We start from the raw sequence: 20,603 nt of genomic DNA, 5'->3' as shown, positions 1-20,603 counted from the left end.
TCCTAATTCGACCATGAGGCCATTATATGGGTTTGTTCCAAGGAAGTGTAGATGCTAGAACTTGGGTTTTTTTTCTCTTTGCAGACGTTTTATGACCCACCTAGGTAACATCGTCAGTGCTACTAGAAGAAAGTGAGATTTGCTCTCCATTATGGACTAGTGGATTGCCCTGTCAGTTGATGGGAGTGGGGGTTTTGGTGGTTTTCTGAACAAGGTTTTCTGAATCCAGTGATTCTTCTGCCTTGCAGAAGAAACTGAATATGTGGTAACTGATCATTTGGAAGGCGATTGGAAGGTGCCTCAGCATTCATAGCAGCCACACTACATTCATAAATCTGATTATCCCAAACATATCAGTCAATAGGTCAAAAGCAGCACATGAAAATCAATGTCTGGCTTCTCTTACGGTTTGTGTCATTCTCTTGGATTCAAAGAATAGTTCTAGCCATGCATCCCTGCCTGCCATAGCAGGAATATATATTGCATGGGTCAGAAGGAGGGCTGAGAAAATATCTACTCTTATGACCCAGAGGACCTAGCTTCAGAGGCAGGCATCAATGGAGGCCTTTATAGCTCTGATTAAAGGCCACAACGAATGGCCCTACAATGGCCGGTAAGGCTCACACACAGCCCTGAAGGCACCCACCTAGGGGTGCTATTAAGCAGGTTCTGAGAGGTTCAAGAGAATCGGTAGCGGACATTTTCAGTAGTTTGGAGAACCGGCAAATACCACCTCTGGATGGCCCCAGTGTGGGATGGGAATGGAGATTTTGCAGTATCCTTCCCCTGGAGTGGGGTGGGAATGGAGATTTTGCAGTATCCTTCCACTAGAGTGGGGTGGGAATGGTGATTTTGCAATATCCTTCCCCTGGAGTGGAGAAGGAATGGGAATTTTGCAGTATCCTTCCCCTGGAGTGGGGTGGGAATGGAGATTTTGCAGTATCCTTCCACTAGAGTGGGGTGGGAATGGTGATTTTGCAATATCCTTCCCCTGGAGTGGAGAAGGAATGGGGATTTTGTAGTATCCTTCCCATGGAATGGGGTGGGAATGGAGATTTTGCAGTATCCTTCCCCTAGAGTGAGGTGGGAATGGAGATTTTGCAGTATCCTTCCACTGGAATGGGGTGGGAATGGAGATTTTACAGTATCCTTCCCCTGGAGTGGGGTGGGAATGGAGATTTTGCAGTATCCTTCCCCTGCCATGCCACCAAGCCATGCCCACCAAGCCACACTACGCCACGCCCATCAAGCCACGCCCACAGAACCGGTAGTAAAAAAAAAAAATGAATTCCACCACTGCACCCACCTTCAGTCCCCTGAAACAAAAGCCAGTAAACAATAAAGTCAAAAGAGAAAGTGCAAGCTCATGGGACAAGGTCCAGAGTCAAGGTACAAAGGGCAAAGGAAATCCACAATGCCAAAGGGAAGTCCACAAAGCAAAGGCAAAGCACAGGCAAGAGCACGAGTCAAAGCCGGGGAAGTGTAAGCCAAAACAAACAACTGTTCCTGACAAAGACAAACTCCCGCCCCCAGCTTCTCCTTAAGTCAACGCACGCCAGGTGTTCCTTTCCCTGGGAAAATCTCCTCCTGAGCAGTCGAGCAGTCCTCCTTTCAGCTCGCCTCCATTGTATTTTCCCTGCCCTCAGATCGAGTGGGGGAGGCAGCTGTTCCTCCTCAAGAGGGGATCTGCTGCCTGCTAGCACCACCGCCTGTCTGCGACCGATCCTCCCCCATATCTATGAGGGCGGGCAACTCTCCGCCCGGTCGACGACCTCCCCCCAATGCCTGAGGGGCCTGGGACACCATCATCCTCAGCCCCCTGGCTTCTCCAAACATTCCAAGGGAGACGTGCCATCCTCATCGGATGGTCCTGGTTCAAACTCTTCCTCCTCCTCTGAACTGGGATCAGATGAAGGCATGACATCTACTGACTCCTCACATCCTGGACATAAACCATTTGCAACTCGTCTCCTTGGGATGCCACTTATAGGGCATTGCATGCCAAAACAATTCGACCAGGGATGAAATCCAGCAGGTTCTAACAGGTTCTGGAGAACCGGTAGCAGAAATTTTGAGTAGTTTGGAGAACTGGCAAATACCACCTCTGGCTGGTCCCAGAGTGGGGTGGGAATGGAGATTTTGCAATATCCTTCTCCCAGGAGGGGAGGGAATGGAGATTTTGCAATATCTTTCCCCTGCCATGCCCACCAAACCACGCCCACAGAACCGGTAGGGAAAAAGTTTGGATTTCACCCCTGAATTCGACCCAGAGATAGTTTTTTCTCCTCATGCCATCACTCTGCTAAACACATAATCCTCACAGTGCTGTCTTATGTCTAAGTATATTCACCCATGTTGTATGGCTGTAGTATTATTATCCTTCTCATCTTCTCTACTACCCCCTCTTATTGGTATCATGATTATGATTATTATTACTCTTTGCTTTGCATGCATTAGTACTGAGCCGAGGTGGTGTGGTGGTTAGAGTGCAGTACTGCAGGCTATTTCAGCTGACCCGCTAGCTGCAGTTTGGCAGTTCAAATCTCACGAGGCTCAAGGTTGACTCAGCCTTCCATCCTTCTGAGGTGGATAAAATGAGGATCCAGATTGTTGGGGGCAATAGGCTGTAAACTGCTTAGAGAGGGCTGTAAAAGCACTATAAAATGGTATATAAGTCTAAGTGCTATTGCAATTGCTATGTACACTGACAACTTCTGCACTGGAGACAAATTCCTTGTGTGTGTACTCACACTTGGCCAAATAAAGTATTCTAAAGTATTATAATTCTAATTCTTTCTGGCCTAGCTATGAAAGGCTCTGTCTAATTTTCTGAAAGGTTATCAGGAGGTTTCCATACCTGGCATTTTGGCTATCATCCAAATGCTTTTAGTGTCTCTTTGCTTGTCTTTCCATTGTTACTTGTCTGAAAACAATGGTGTCTCCTGGACTTTCTTTAACTTGTGACACATTGTGATCAGCATAGAGAGCACGTGCTCAACAGGCAGAAGGCTGAAAGTTCAGAACCAACCTAGAACTAAGAAGAAATTTCCTAATAGTGAGAAAAATTAATCAGGGAACAGCTTACCTCCAGAAGTTATGGGTGCTCCATCACTGGAGGCTTTTAAAAAGACACTGGACAGCCATTTGTCTGTAATGTTATAGGGTTTCCTGCTTGAGCAGGAGGTTGGATGAGAAGACCTCCAAGGTCCTTTCCAGCTTCGTTATTCTGTTCTGTTTGTTAGCTTAGAATAGAATAGAATAGAATAGAATAGAATAGAATAGAATAGAATAGAATAGAATAGAATAGAATAGAATAGAATAGAATAGAATAGAATAGAATAGAATAGAATAGAATAACAGAGTTGGAAGGGACCTTGGAGGTCTTCTAGTCCAACGTCCTACTTAGGCAGGAAACCCTACACCACTTCAGACAAATGGTTATCCAAAACCTTAAAAACTTCCAGTGTTGGAGCATTTATAACTTCTGGACGCAAGTTGTTCCACTGATTAATTGTTCTAACTGTCAGGAAATTTCTCCTTAGTTCTAAGTTGCTTCTCTCCTTGATTAGTTTCCACCCATTGCTTCTTGTCCTGCCCTCAGCTGCTTTGGAGAATAGCTTGACTCCCTCTTCTTTGTGGTAGCCTCTGAGATATTGGAACACTTGCTATCATGTCTCCCCTAATCCTTCCTTTCATTGAACTAGACATCCCCAGTTCCTGCAACCATTCTTCCTATGTTTTAGCCTCCAGTCCCCTAATCATCTTTGTTGCTCTTCTCTGCACTCTTTCTAGAGTCTCTACATCTTTTTTACATCGTGGCGACCAAAGCTGGATGCAGTATTCCAAGTATAGCCTTACCAAGGCATTATAAAGTGGTATTAACACTTCATGTGATCTTGATAAAGCTCTGGACAAAGTTGACTAGATACTGCCATCAAATTGGGTCACGAATAGAATCAGATTCAGATATACTATTTCCTGCATATTCCTCCACCTGATCTACAATTCCTCTCCCTTCACTGTAATTTGCTTTTTAAAAGCTGCCCAGGACAACGCATCCAATTTGGCCCTCAGGGGTAAGTGAGGCTGAACTAGTCAGATTGATATGCCTGTTGGCAAGTTTGGATCATATGCACAACTGAACAATCGGAAACTACTTACACTGGCCATTCAATTTACACCTTTTCTTTTGGCAATTATCCAACTTACCTGGGCCAGGATGAAAATTACATGGAGACTATCTGCAAGACAGAAAACAGCTGTGACCTGCTATCTTGTTCAAGCATCTTGTGGAAATTAAACATACTGAAGTGTGAAATTGGTTGATGCTGTCACTTCACACGCTTTCTCTGAGCCTTCATTGGAACATGTGCCATTATGGTGTGATCACATTAATTACTGAGCACATATTGATTTCAAGCTATATACCTAATTTATATAAAAAATTTTACCGCTCTTCCCAGCCTACTCATTATTCTATGCATGCATTTTACTTGGATTATTTTAGCCTGTATTAAGAATCATTCCCCATTAGAATTAGAATTGTTTATTGGCCAAGTGTGATTGGACACACAAGGTATTTGTCTTTGGTGCATATGCTCTCAGTGTACATAAAGAAAAATAAAATACATTCATCAAGAATCATAAGATACAACACTTAGTGATAGTCACAGGGTACTAATAAGCAATCAAATTGTACTAGGAAGCAAATAAAACAATATAAATTGCAAAGATACAAGCAACATGGTTATAATCGCAAGTGGGAAGAGATAGGTAATAGGAAGGATGAGAAGAATAATAGCAATACAGTCTTAGTAAATAATTTGACAGTGTTGTGGGAATTAATTGTTAAGCAGAGTGATGGCATTCAGGAAAAAACTGTCCTTGTGTCTAGTTGTTCTGGTGTGCAGTGCCCTATAGCATCGTTTTGAGGGTAGAAGTTGAAACAATTTATGTCCAGGATGTGAGGGGTCTGTAGATATTTTCTCTTTTTGACTCGTGAAGTATACAGGTCCTCAATGGGAGGAAGGTTGGTAGCAATTGTTTTTTCTGCAGTTCTAATTATCCGTTGAAGTCTGTGTCTGTCTTGTTGGGCTGCAGAGCCAAATCAGACATTTATGGAGGTGCAGATGACAGACTCAATCATTCCTCTGTAGAACTGGATCAGCAGCTCCTTGGGCAGTTTGAGCTTCCTGAGTTGGTGCAGAAAGAACATTCTTTGTTGAGCTTTTTTGATGATGTTTTTGATGTAAGGAGTCCATTTTAAGTCTTGAGATATGATAGAACCTAGAAACTTGAAGGTCTCTACTGTACATATTTTTAAAGCTAGACAAAGTCCTTCTGCAATAGAATAGTAGGGTTTTTGGATTTTAGGGTTCCTTAGTCGTGGCATTTTTATAAAGCATAAAGCACTGATTGGTGCCGATGTGAAAATGTCACCAAAGCAAGTCCTTTCTTTTCTGGCCTCACTACTGGACCTGGTCCTACAGGAGAGGAAGAAGAAATGATGGTGATGATAGTTTAATATGAGTGTAATCATTTTTTTTTAATGAAAAGAGAAGATAAATTACCTATGGCACTATGGACATTGAACAGAGAAAATGTTTTAGTATTTCAAAAATCAATATTTTCACTAGGTATTATGCAACATTTCCATAATTCCCTCTTAACGCACTGTATTGTCCCTGAATTGAAGGCGTCTGAACTGATAAAGTATTTGTCAGGTCTGGAAGCCATCTTTTGCATTGGATCTTCAGGCCTGCCACATTCACTACTGTGGAAAACTGGGAGGTGGGATTGTATGGCAGAAGGGTGATATATAGTCATAATAACATTCCTTTCTCAGAGAGTCAAGGACATCTTGCCCTGCACTGGGAGGGTTGGAACTGGGAGGCATCTCCAGTTGGGATGGTGCTTGTGATGAACATGTGGGTGCTGGGTAGAGACTTGGACTTTCCTTTGGGTGGGGAAAACCTGGAAGCTTTCAGATTCGGGTTTTCCGAGATGTGCCAATATAACATCTCTAATAAAATGGAACTTTGAGGAAACTCAAGCCTCGGAGTCTTCTTTCGTTGGGGTTGTTACTTGGAACCCTGACAGTATTTTTCTTCCGATTCTACTGATGGTGCAAGAATCATATCTTAAATGTAGTCACATCAATTGGAACATTCAGGAAATCTCCTACTAAGAAAAGAAGAACTACGATTTCGCTGCAACCTGCCCTGTGCTTGTGCAGAGAAGAAAATGTAAAGTAGGAAGTCCGACTGCGCCCTTTCAGTTAAAAAAATCGTAAATATGGGGCAGAACGCTCAAGTGATTTTACCTAAAATAAAATCAGGGTTCCGCGTCTGTCATCTCCAAGGCCCACGAGTAGCTTGAATGTCAGACCAGCCCAAGTGTAGCTCTTGAATGTCATGCTTCAAAAATGCATGTGGGGCATTCAGGAGCTTTTAAGAGATAAAAGGGATGCATTAAAAAAAAAACACTTTAAAAAACTGAAAGTATCCATGGTTTGTTGAGATAGTAGGAGGGAGGGACGGAGAGGTAGAGAAAGAGAGAGAGAGAGAGATGAACTGGCTGGCCCTAGTCTTCTGTTATTCTCCGTGGCTGGTTTCACAGATTCTGTCTTCCTCTTTGCTCATTTATTCTCAGTTGGCAAACATGTTGGCAGGAAGCTATTCAAATCTAATTGCTTTCAAGGCATCTCTGAAGCTTGAAAAACAACCAGTGTCTGGGCTGGTGGTCAGCTTGCTTCCCCCCAGGACTCTTAGAGAAAACACAGCTGTCCAGCAAGCAGTGTTTCTCACCCCACAAAGGTAGCAGATCTGGGAATGAATTACAATCAGCGAGAAAGCAGCTCTGAATCTATTGACAATGGCCCGAGCAGAGATATATATATATAAGCTGGGCAAATAAAGAACCAAACCATGCCAGTGGGAAATAAAAGTGTATGACATTTATCTGGAGAACCAGTGGAGTGGCAGGTTCTGCTCTGAAAGATAATATTATTGTGTGTGGATCTCAATATCATGGTGACAGTCCAGGCATGGTTCTCATCTTGAGATCCTTCAACATTTAGAAATGTGTAACGGTAGGTCTGAATGTCTATGGAGGTTCTCAGTCTTACTCCCACACCTAGCCGGTTGATTGAGAGCTTTTCGGGCACTCTAAGGTGCCGATAACAGCGTGGCACCGACGCTCCGACGAACAGCTGTTCCGAGGCCACCATGAGAAGGGCGGCGTTTGTGAACCATGGGCGGCGGTGGCAGCGGCGGCAACGGAGGAACAGAAACGGCCAGCCTTCGGCTTTGTTTGGATGGTTGGTGCGACTGCTGCGGTGGGGGCGCTGGCGTTGTCGCGGACTGCACCCCCCCCCGCGTCAGAGTAGTGGAGGTAGACGCCGGGGGGAAGGAAGTGGACGTCGAAGGAGGTGAGGGTGAATGGAAGATGCTGGTGGTGCCCGCGAGGATGCCAGCGCCTCCGCCGACGCCGTTGTAGCAGCCATTGGGACGGCTGGAGACGTGTAGCCGAAGAAGAACGCGAGGGGGGAGCCTCCATCTCTGAATTTTAAACCTTGGCAACTTCGGGCCACCATGGGGCTGGGGCAATTCCCAAACTGTAGCTCCCATGGTGAGGCCTCCTTCATAACCATCTCGGGGGGCTAGGACTGGGCATATAGGATGCTTGGAAGACCTGGAAGATTCGAGGGGGGGGGTTAATGAGGGTGGAGGGGCTGTTGGAGTTACTGTGCAGCCCTGGTTAACCCTCTCCCCCCCTCCCCCCCCCTCCCGTCCTAGTTGGGCCATTATCAGGCCCTATGATTAACATGCTTGCCCTGCCGGTTTCTGCTCGATGGAGGTGGCTCCCACTTATTTTCCTCTATTTGCTTACCTGTATTATCCATCTATACGCTACCTGTATGAAAATTGTGGACAGCTCTCTTTCTTCTGGAGACTTTGGACCTGGCTCTGTTTGTTATCTAGCACGCTGGCTGTATGAAAAATGGCAGCTTACAGGAGGACGAATGGAGCCGGTTTCTATCATTGTTTCACTACCGATGGGATGTACCATCTTCCCCATGGCGAGTTGGCCAACCATCGTGAGAGGCTGGTTGGACGATTACCCTCGAATTGGTTGGAACATTGGACTCCTCCACTGCCGTGAGAGGACAGTGGAGACTCTTCCCTTATGGTCAACCTGCCTTTTTCAGGACAATTTGGACTATCATGGAGCCCTGGGCCATACCTTATCACTACCTCAGAGCTTAGATGTACCGAAGGGCACAGCTTCTTGCACTGCGAGACTCCCCCCTCTCGCAAGCCTGGCCCTCCACGTTATCGAGGGCCTACCTCAATGACGGGTCTTGGGACCCAGAGAGGTGGCATGCGGCGAAGAGGGGGTTGAGGGGTTTTTTATGTAAATTTTTGGAAAAAATTTTAAGGGGTCCCAGGGGGGGGGGAGGCAAAATTGGAACTAGGGTAGTGGGTTTGGGGGATAACCCACCAAGGGGAAGGTCAGGCCTGGCCACTATACGCGGCGGGGGGGGGTGGGAGTTCCGGAGGAAATGGAGGGGGTCGAGCCTGTCCAGATTGTGTTTTTACCATCGGTACTGTGAGGGGGAGGGGTAGATATGGCGGGAGCAGGGGGCCATATCATGTTAAGGGAGCGCGCACCCGCTGTCTCCATGCGGTAGCGTGCTCCGGCCCCCAAGGCTCCACTCGTTCTCCAGGTTGCACAGATCCTCAGGGCCCGGGCCTTCGGCTGATGTTGTGCAATGCCAGGTCCGCAGTAAATAAAGCCCCCCTCATTTGTGATCTTGTTCAGGAGGGGGGAGCGGACCTGGCAGGTATTACGGAGACCTGGTTGGGCCTGGAGGGAGGGGTCCCTCTGGTAGAAATGTGCCCACCAGGCTTCCACGCATTCCATCAACCGAGGTCTCAGGGAAGGGGCGGGGGAGTAGCGGTTATTATTAGAGAAGGTTTTAGGCCGAGGGAGACCACTGTTCCTCAGACGGCCGGTTGTGAGACCCTCCTTGTGAAGTGGGGTCATGGGGTTCAGATGGGTTTGCTGATCATGTACCTGGCTCCCTGCCACGTGGCAGCAGCCCTGCCCGAGCTACTCAACGTTATTGCCGCGGTGGCGGTTGATACCCCCAGACTTATGGTCATGGGGGATTTCAACCTGCCGTCCGTGGGTGAGACGTCTGAGGTGGCTCGGGAGTTCATGGCTTCCATGATGGCTATGGATCTGACCCAGCTAATTCATGGCCCTACGCACATGGGGGGAAACACACTGGACCTGATTTTTGTCTCTGGACAGTGGCTGAGTGATCTCGAGATAGGGGACATAGTTATCGAGCCCTTGTCATGGTCGGATCACTCTCTCCTTCGCCTTGATCTTCGAACCGCTGCTCCCCGCCGCAGGGAGGCGGAACCGATAAGATGGTACCGCCCCAGGCGCCTGATGGAACCTGATAGGTTCCAGACGGAGCTTGGGCCAATGCCTGAGGTCTTGGCTCACGCCTCGACTGGAGACTTAGTGGCCGCCTGGGATAGGGCGGCCGCTGGAGCTCTGGATCGAGTCGTGCCTTTGCGGCCTCTGACCCGGCGCCGATCTCACCTGGCTCCTTGGTTTACTGAGGAGCTGAGGGAGATGAAGCGCCGGAAAAGACGCCTAGAGAGTAGTTGGAGGGCCAGTCGCACTGAATCTAACCGGACACTGGTAAGATCTCATATTAAGAATTACCTAGTGGCGATAAAAGCAGCGAAATGTACTCATCTTGCTGCTCTTATCGCGTCATCAGATAACCGCCCGGCCGCCCTGTTTAGGGTGACCCGCTCCCTGCTCCACCAGGAAGCGAGGGAGGACCCCTTGGAGGGGAGAGCCGAGGATTTTGTTCAGTATCTGTATGACAAAATCACTCAGATTCGGGAAGATCTGGACTCTGACTGGGTAGATCCAGTGGGGATGACGGAGGCAGGTCCTGAGAATGTTATCTGGGATGAGTTTGACTCTGTGACCCCTGAGGACGTGGACAGGATTCTGGGTAGACTGAATGCGACCACATGTTTGTTGGACCCGTGCCCCTCCTGGTTAGTGCTGGCTTCCCGGGAGGTGACGCGAGGCTGGCTCCAGGGGATTATAAATGCTTCATTGAGTGAGGGTGTCTTTTCCGCCGCCTTGAAAGAGGCGGTGGTGAGACCTCTCCTCAAGAAGCCTTCCCTGGACCTGGCAATATTGGCTAATTATCGTCCAGTCTCCAACCTTCGCTTTGTTGCGAAGGTTGTTGAGAGTGTGGTGGCACGACAGTTTCCCCGGTACCTGGATGAAACGACGTATCTAGATCCGTTCCAGTCGGGCTTCAGGCCTGGGTACAGCACGGAAACGGCATTGGTCGCGTTGGTGGATGATCTCTGGAGGGCTCGGGACAGAGGTTGTTCCTCTATCCTGGTCCTATTAGATCTCTCAGCGGCTTTTGATACCATCGACCATGGTATCATGCTGCACCGGTTGGGGGGGTTGGGGGTGGGAGGCACCGTACTACGGTGGTTCTCCTCCTTTCTCTCCGACCGGTCGCAGTCTGTGTTGACAGGGGGGCAGAGGTCGACCCCGAGGCCCCTTATATGTGGGGTGCCACAAGGATCGGTCCTCTCGCCCCTTTTGTTCAACATTTATGTGAAGCCGTTGGGCGAGATCATCCGTGGTTTCGGGGTGGAGTACCATGAGTACGCTGACGACACCCAGCTGTACATCTCCACCCCGGACCACCCCAACGATGCCCTTGAAGTGATGTCCTGGTGCCTGGAGGCCGTACGGATCTGGATGGGGAGAAACAGGCTCAGACTCAACCCATCCAAGACCGAGTGGCTGTGGTTTCCGACATCCCGATATAGTCAGCTGGTGCCATCGCTGACTATTGGGGGCGAAGTATTGGCCCCCACGGAGAGGGCTCGCAACTTGGGTGTCCTCCTGGATTCACGGCTGTCTTTAGAAGAGCACTTGACGGCCGTGACCGGGAGGATTTTTCATCAGGTTCGCCTGATTCGCCAGTTGCGTCCCTTTCTGGATCGGGACTCGTTACGCACGGTCACTCATGCCCTCGTCACCTCCCGTCTGGACTATTGTAACGCTCTCTACATGGGGCTCCCCTTGAGGAGCACTCGGAGGCTCCAACTGGCGCAGAGTGCGGCCGCGCGGGTGGTGATGGGAGCGACGTGGCGCTCCCATGTAACGCCTCTCCTGCGCGAGCTGCACTGGCTCCCGGTGGTCTTCCGAGTGCGCTTCAAGGTTTTGGTCATCACCTTCAGAGCGCTCCATGGCTCAGGACCTGGTTATCTACGGGACCGCCTGCTACCACCAATAGCCTCCCACCGACCAGTACGCTCCCATAGAGAGGGGCTCCTCCGGGTGCCGTCGGCCAAACAATGTCGACTGGCGGCCCCCAGGGGGAGAGCCTTCTCTGTGGGGGCACCTACTATCTGGAACGAGCTCCCCCCCGAGATACAGAGGATTCCGGATCTGCGTACCTTCCGTCGCACGCTGAAGACGTTCCTATTCCAGCAAGCCGGCCTGACCTAAACTTCTCCTCTTTTAAATGGGAATTTTAAATTTGGTTTTAAATTATTGGGGTTTTAAATATGGTTCAGCCAAATTTATCTAACCTGTTTTATTTCTATTTTAAATTTTGTATTGATATGTTTTATTTCATGGCTGTTCACCGCCCTGAGTCCTTCGGGAGTAGGGCGGTATACAAATCTAATAAACAAACAAACAAACCATTCAAAGGGTTTCATCCCAATGGTGAAATCCAAATATTTTTACTACTGGTTCTGTGGGTGTGGCTTGGTGGGTGTATTGTGGCTTGCTGGGCATGGCTTGGTGGGCATGGCAGGGGAAGGATACTGCAAAATCTCCATTCCCACCTCACTCCAGGGGAAGGATACTGCAAAATCTCCATTCCTACCCCATTCCAGGGGAAGGATACTGCAAAATCTCCTTCCCACCCCACTCCTGGGGGAAGGATATTGCAAAATCTCCATTCCCACCCCAGCCAGAGGTGGTATTTGCCAATTCTCCAAACTACTCAAAATTTCTGCTACCAGTTCTCCAAACTACTCAAAATTTCTGCTACCGGTTCTCCAGAACCTGTCATAACCTGGTGGATTTCACCCCAGGTTCATCCCAAATTGTATAGCTAAAAGTCTGTAGAGATTCTCAGTCATCCAGGTCATGGTTGTCCCAAAAATGCCTTTTTTTCTCCAAAAGGCAACTGGAGTTTGTTTTTTTCCTTGAAGACATTTCGCTTCTCATCCAAGTAGCTTCTTCAGCTCTGGCCAAATGGTGGAAGATGGAAGGATTTATACTCCTTGCAAACAGCTGGTCATTTGCATTCTTTTAGAGAGTCATTGAGACCATTTGAAGGTTTACCTGTGTCCTCAGGGTCACCTGAGTGGTGCAAATGGGTTTGGAGCCTTCTTGGAGCTGTTGAAAGGACTGTGTTGTAGACTGGAGATAGATGATGTTGTATTCCTCCCTCTCTGTTGAGATAGGGCTGTTCAATTTTGACATAGATGACCTCTTTGACCCCTCTTTCAAACTAGCAGTCCTCTCTGTTCAGAATGTGGACTTTGCTGTCATCAAAGGGGTGACCTTTGTCTTTCAAATGCAGATGGGCTGCTGAATCTTGTCCTGATGGGTTTGCTCTCCTATGTGGTGCCCTGCATTTATGAAGTGGTTGTTTTGTTTCTCCGATGTATAAATCTGTACATGTTTCACTGCATTGTACTGCCTGCATCACATTGCTCAGTTTGTAGCTCTGAATAGACAGCAAGTCAGAGGTTTATCCATTAGAACAATTAATCAGCGGAACAGCTTGCCTTCAGAAGTTGTGGGTGCTCCATCACTGGAATTTTTAAGAAGAGATTGGACAACTGTTTATGCTTGTGCTTGAGCAGGAGTTGGACTAGAAGACCTCCAAGGTCCCTTATTCTATTATTCTCTCATTTGGACCCATCTTAAAAACTGTTTATTGAGACATTTCAGCTGATGGCTCTGAATTCATGCAAAGAGAAACACCAGAATAATATATGGATAGAATCTTTTATTATTATTATTACACTTCAGCTAGAAAAAGGCAACTGGTCACCTCCAGCGATTTTGGACTACTGCTCACCCAATTCTTTGCCATCGGCTAGGCTGGTGGAAGCCGATAAGAGCTGAAATCCAAAATATTTTAAAAGGCATCTTTTTACCCCTAATCTCATCGTTAACTCCCAAAGTTAGCCACCGTCCAACCCTGACTTCTTTTTTCTACCACTGGATTTATCTGAAAAGTAAGTAAATTTCTCTTCAAATTTAAGATAATCGCCTACTTCAAAGGAAGATTAGACGGGGGGGAGAATTATTTTTCTTTTATTGGATGCACTGAGAATTTAAGATGACCTCTCTTTCTAGAGATAAAGTGTTTGAGAGGACAACGTTTTCCCAGTCTTTTTAGATGAATACAATACAGTTTTGCTCACTCTGGAGCTGAGATAAAATAGCAAATTCAATTCTTATCAATGCTTTTCTACCTCTGCATTTTAACTAGCTTTTCTCAACCCTGTGTGTACGTGTGTGTGTGTGTGTGTTTGTGGTATTTTGCTGCACATTTGTTTCAGGGTAGACAAGCACAGATTATTTTACAAGAGGCAGGATTCAAAGAACAGGACTGACAAGCATTCAGTCCTCAAAGATTAATTTCTACCACTCCCTCGTCTTCTTTTTCCAGGATCTCAGCCATCTTATTTTATTGGGCAACATTCAAAGAATGGATTTTTTTCCCCCACTTTAATATTTGTCGTTTCAATTGTTGAACTTTCTTCTGCCAGTTTCCTCTTCCATTCCATTGGGCACTTGTACAGTTGTGGGGCTGTGTGTGAAATGATCCGGAGTTGATGTTGTCATTTTATACTTGTTAGCTGGGGCGTAATGGCTCAGTGGTTAGAGACATTCAGCTTGTCAGCTAGCTGACAGCCCAAGGTTCAAGACCTGAGCTCCGCAATGATGGGGTGAGCTCCCATTACTTGCTTCAGCTCCTGCCCACCTAACAATTTGAAAGCATGTAAATGGTACCGTTTCCCCGAAAATAGGACCCAACCGGAAAATAAGTCCTAGCATGATTTTTCAGGATGTTCGTAATATAAGCCCTATCCCAAAAATAAGCCCCAGTTAAGATTGTCAGCCAGATGGGTACATCTGTACTAAATGTACTGTATTTTCCCCAAAATAAGATCTAATGCGTCTTAGATCTTATTTAAGATCAAAATAAGACCTAATGCGTCTTTTGGAACAAAAATTAATATAAGACCTGGGTGTCAGGGTTCCAAGAAACATCCGCAACAGTTCCTAACTGCCACTGGGTCTTATTTTCAGGGAAACATGGTACCACTTTGGTGAGAAGAAAACAGTGTTCCATGTGCCTTTGGCGTATAGCCATGCTGACCACATGACAACGGAAATTGTCTTTAGACAACATTGCTCCCTCAGCCAAGAAATGGAGACAAGCACTGTGCCCTACAGCTGGACACAACTGGACAGGTGAAACCTTCACCTTTTTTTACTACGAAGTAATCATTCTGGAAGAAGGATGTGTGACCACCCCCTTTTTTGAAACCTTGTCAAGGGACCTGCATCATTTAAGTCCAGGAAGTGATGTGCAGAGTCAAGATTGACCCGAGGGAAACTTTAATGTCGAGTTATCTGCATGAAATGCAAAAATGAACTGCAAGTAATCACATAAATTAATTGCATAGCTTTCCTTACATAACCCAGGCTCAAGGTTGATTCAGCCTTCCATCCTTCCAGGGTTGGTAAAAAAAGGACCCATATTGTTGGGGTCAATAGGCTGACTCTGTAAACCATTTAGAGAGGGCTGTAAAAGCACTGTGAAGCGGTATAGAAGTCTACGTGCTATTGCTATTGCTGTTGCTGTTGCTGTTGCTGTTGCTGTTGCTGTTGCTGTTGCTATCTGTCTGTCTGTCTGTCTGTCTGTCTGTCTGTCTGTCTATCTATCTATCTATCTATCTATCTATCTATCTATCTATCTATCTATCTATCTATTTATCTATCATCTATCTCACCAGGCTCAAGGTTTTCTCAGCCTTCCATCCTTCTGAGGTGGGTAAAATGAGGACCCAAATTGTTGGGGGCAATAGGCTGACACTGTAAACCACGTAGAGAGGGCTGTAAAAGCACTGTGAAGCGGTATATAAGTCTAAGTGCTATTGCTATTGCTGTTGCTATTGCTATTGCTATTATTGCTATTGACTCAGCCTTCCATCCTTCTGAGGTCAGTAAAACAAGGACCCAGATTGTTGGGGGCAATAGGCTGACACTGTAAACCACTTAGAGAGGGCTGTAAAAGCACTGTGAAGCGGTATATAAGTCTAAGTGCTATTGCTGTTGCTGTTGCTATTGCTATTGCTATTGCTGTTGCTATTATTGCTATTGACTCAGCCTTCCATCCTTCTGAGGTCAGTAAAACAAGGACCCAGATTGTTGGGGGCAATAGGCTGACTCTGTAAACCACTTAGAGAGGGCTGTAAAGCACTACGAAGCGGTATATAAGTCTGAGTAGTATTGCTATTGCTACTCTTTTCTGCTTGGGTGCAAAGAACTTGCTTTCAACTAGATGCTATTGGACTGCAACAGCTACCACACCAGTTAGCAATTTGAAAGTTGTTGGTAGACAGGTAATTGACCTGTATAGTTGCCTGGTAATGCCCCTTTTGCTGGACCTGTCATTATCAGGTAGGTTCGGCCAGAGCTTAGCCATCTTCAATGTCACCTCCTTGCATTGATTTTTTTTTAATTTGATTTATATGCCGCCCTTCTCCGGAGACTCAGGGCGGCTTACAATGCGTTAAGCAATAGCCTTCATTCTTTTGTATGTTTTATACAAAGTCAGCTTATTGCCCCCACAACTGGGTCCTCAATTTACCTACCTTAGAAAGGATGGAAGGCTGAGTCAACCTTGAGCCTTGGTGAGATTCGAACCTGCAGTAATTGCAGGCAGCTGGTCTTAATAACCAGCTTAATAACAGGGTGCCTTAGACCACTGTACTACCAAGGCTCTTTTGTGTTGTTAATGTCAGGGTTGCCTGCCAGGCTTGTCAGTTAAACTGCTTGGCAATGAATGGGTGCAGAGTCCAGAGGTGGGATTCACTTATCTTCCTTACTGATTTGCAAAAATGAGCATGGATGCGCACGCACTTGCTTTGCTCACACACGCCACCTCTGCGCATATGCACAGCCTTCTTTGCATGCACTGTAGTCACGTGTTACGTGGGGTAGGTGGGCCGAGCCTCCCGCAGTCACCGCATCAGGTTCACATGATCCAGAGAGAACCGGCTGAATCCCACCTCTAGTGCAAACCTCAGCCAAAAACCATGCAGTTCATCTCCACCTGGCACGGACCAATTCTTGAGTTTCTTTGTCTTTTTCTCCACCCTTTCTGCTCTGATCCCAAATCCTTAAATTTCATCTTCTTCTTTTTTTCTCCCCCATCCCTGTTATCGTTATTGTTTCTGTTTGCAAACAAAGGAGGCCAGTTTTAAACAAACTCCCTCCCTAATGATCTCGTTATCAGTGACTACACTGGAGGTCGGGTAAGTGGGAGGTAGGGTGCTCACAGGAGAATCAAAGAAGTGTGATCCCGCACGTTTTCACAGCCTGGAGTGATCAAATTAATTTGCTATCTTGGGATACAAAGTATGGCCTCTTCATCTCCTTCCTCCCAATTTGGTTTTATTTTTACTTTTCCTCCTTCTCTGTGAACAGCAGATGTTCTGACAGAACTGGAGCCAGTGGGGAACACATGAGACGAGAGCGTCATCACACTGGTGTTGCTTTTTTCCTGAAGCTCACATGGAGGAAACTTCCCTGCATTTTGCGTAAAAGTGAGAGTCAGTGGGTAAAATCTTGCTGACTTCACTAACTTTTCCACAGCTGAAAGTAGGACACACAGAAACACACAATGCTTTTGCACAAGGCAAGTAGCTACCCCAGCCAGCTGTTATGCCAGGAGAGGTAGTTAAACTTTTCAGAACCAAAGTTTTAGATGAGGGGATGCACTAAAGTTTTAGGTAGAGGAAAGATTTACAAGCCTGTCCAATGTTGCAAAATGCTACCCCCCAAAAAATGAAAATACAGAAGAAGACATTTGAAGAACAGACTCAGAAAATATCCACCATCTCAGCATTGTCTGTGCCTATGAATAACCTATGTCAAAATGTGTGGTTGAAGAAATGACAGAGGTAGAACAGATTTGACGAGATGGAAATGGTATCAAAAATGGATTTACAACTGGGAGGCCAAGAAAATGACTTGGAAAAAGATTTTTACTGGATCAACGGGAGGGACGGGGAGGGGGGAAAACGAGTTGAGGTTTTCAAATTTAAAAGGGAAGTATAAATGACAAACCAAGAGAGTAATCTGGATATTTTTTTTTCTTTTTGGAATGTCAAAAAAAAATTGTTAAAGCCTTAAAGAACTGGGTGCAATGGGACATTAAAAATGAAAAAAAAAAAATCAGATCCTATGACAATATTTGAACGAACTTTAGATTAATGCTCTGCTGTTAGAAGTAAAAGGAAAGAATGTAAAGTTGGTTTATTTGATCAAGGTTAAAACAGGACATATTGTTACTTCTGGCAACCACTTATGGACTTTCCACTCACACCAGGAAAGATGGTGTTTTATAAATTTCTTTATACACAAGAGATGGGATATGGGATGAAAAGAGAAATGTGAAGAGAGAGTAAAGAGTTAATACATTTCTTTATATTTGTGATGGAGGTTGAAAGTCACCTCTTTATATATTTCTTTCCTCTTTATTATATTAACTTTTTTCTTTTTCCCTACACATTTTACTTTCTATTCAAGTTTCTATCTTTAATTATAATCAAAATTCTTAATAAAAATTATATACCTTTTCCATAGTTGGAGATTCCCTAATCAGACATCGTGTTCCTTTAGGGAAGTGATGGCTAACCTTTTCGCCATCACGTGCCAGGAGGGGGGGTAGGGGGGTCACGCGCATATGCCCACAACCATAATTCTATGTGCCCCACCACCACGCATGTGTGCGTGACCCCCCTCCATTCTCCCCGCTTCTGGCATGCGATGGCCTGGTAGACCCTTTTTTCTTTCTCACCTGACTTCAGGGCCTCTCTAGGAGTCTGGGGAGGGTGAAAACGGCCTTCCCCACCCCCCACCCCCGGAGGTCCTCTGGAGGCTGAAAATGGCCCATTTGACAACTTCCTGTGGGACAGCAAAAAACGGGCCTTCTGGTCCCACTGGAAGTTGTTAAACGGGCTGTTTTTGGCCTCCGGAGGACCTCTGGGGTGTGGGGAAGGCCGTTTTCACCCTCCCCAAACTCCTAAAGAGGCCCTGGAGCCAAGTGAGAAAGAAAAACAGGACTTCCCTCCCCCAGGCCTTCTGGAAGCAGGAAACAGCCTGTTTCCCTACTTTTGGTGGGCCCAGAAGACCCAAAAATCAGCTGGCCAGCGCACGCATGTGCACAGGAACTGAACTCGCATGCCACCTGTGGCACGCATGCCATAGATTCGCCATCACGGCTTTAGGTTTTCACAAAAGCCATCATTATTTTCTGCCACTATGGATAATTAATGTGACTCTCACTAGTCTTGTTCAATTTTATACAGTTTCTAGCACCTTAGTGGCACAGTGATTAGAGTGCGGTACTGCAGGCTACTTCTGCTGACTGTCGGCTGTCTGCAATTTGGCAGTTCAAATCTCACCAAGCTCAAGGTTGACTCAGCCTTCCGTCCTTCCGAGGTCGGTAAAAAGAGGACCTAGATTGTTGGGGGCAATTATGCTGACTCTGTAAACCGCTTAGGGAGGGCTGTAAAGCACTGTAAAGTGGTATATAAGTCTAAGTGCTATTGCTATTTGTTGCGATCATCCTGGTGGGCTTCCCATGAGAGGTCCAGATTAGAGAAGACACAGGACAAGTGTTTCTCGGGATGAGAGCACAGAACAAAGCCCTGCAATCTCTTTTATTAGTAATCAAAGTACAGCGTCATCAAAAGGCGTTATTATGGCTACACATCTCATATTACATACATGAAAAAGGAAAGCATCCATATATTCTCCATATAGGTTTCACATTCTACAATATTACAGTAAATCACGTGAATTCTAGGAAAGCGATACCTAAGGTAAAAACAAAACTTAACTCTTGCTATGTTATCATATTTGGCTTCGTTCCCAGCATCCCATCACCTGCCAACTGAGAGGCCCTGTTACCAGAGATCTACCTCAGTTGTCAGGAATGTTAGTTCAAAGGGATTGCTACACAGTTTATATGAACAAAGAGAGAACGAATAGGGCCCTTCAGTGATCATCTAGCTGAACCCGCTTTTCCCATTTTACTCTTCTTCCATAGCCAAGCTCCACATATGTGTTCCAACCAGCTAGGCCGATCTACACATATACTATGGCGACCTGATTCCCACACTATTGTAAACCCTCTTTATCTATATATTTGTAGAGCCCAATGGCCTAATGTCTAAGGCACCAGGCTAGAAACCAGGTGATTGTGAGTTCTAGTCCAGCCTTAGCCATGAAAGCCAGCTGGGTGATTTGGGAGCCACTCATTTTCTCTCAGGCCAACTCACCTCACAGGGTTGTTCTTGTCAGAAAAATAGGAAGAGGAAAGAATAATTTGTGTGTCAGGGGTGAAATTCAGCCAGTTCTATCCGGCTCGGACGAACCGGTAGCGATGGCTGCGGGAGGCTCCGCCCACCTGCACAGATGTCATGATGTCACTTTTTGGCAACATTTTAAGCCTGTGAATGCACAGATGACGGTGCGTGTAAGCAGAGCAAGCGTGCGCGCAGCATGTGCACATTGGCGAACCGGCAGGGAAGGTAAGTAAATTTCACTCCTGATGTGTGTTCATGTGCCTTTAATTATTTGTAAAAATTGTAAAAAGGCAAGATATAAATAAAATACATAAATAAATATCCATTTCGCTCCTCCGTTTCTTTTTCCCTTTTTGTTCTTTACGGTGTTTTTAAATATTTGTTCGATAAAATGTTTTTTGAAAACAAAAGTGCCTACATTTATGACTGAACAAAAAGCTAAATTTCATGTAGAAATTAGTGAAATAAAATTGTAATTTTTCCCCATCCAAGAGTCTAGAAACCCTGCTCTAGACAATGATGCACTTTTGGTATTTCATAGACACCAGATCCATGGGATCTGGCCCAATGCTTGGAGTGATTGTCTAATATCTTATTTCCAACTTCTCTTGCACTCATTTCTTTTCTTTTCTAAAAATCTTCTTTGCAGTATAGCTTTTTTGCCAGTTCCCCAAGTAAATTATTTTAAAATTGTTCTGTCCTATCCTGTATTGTAACATTTTGCAAAACACAGATGTTCTTTGTTTAAAGCAAAAGTTGATTTCTTAATTTGCTTTTTTTTAAAAAAAAAAAATGCTGTTCCCTGAGATTACTCTTGCTTCATTTGTTCTTTTCTTCTTCTGCGAATGGTTGCAACATATTTAAACCGAGTTGGGATTAAAGAGTGAATTCCATTGG

This window comes from Pantherophis guttatus, chromosome 6, assembly GCF_059756535.1.
Source record: "Pantherophis guttatus breed Tessera chromosome 6, ASM5975653v1, whole genome shotgun sequence".
In the NCBI taxonomy this organism is placed as follows: Eukaryota; Metazoa; Chordata; class Lepidosauria; order Squamata; family Colubridae; genus Pantherophis; species Pantherophis guttatus.
This window is presented reverse-complemented; position numbering follows the sequence as displayed.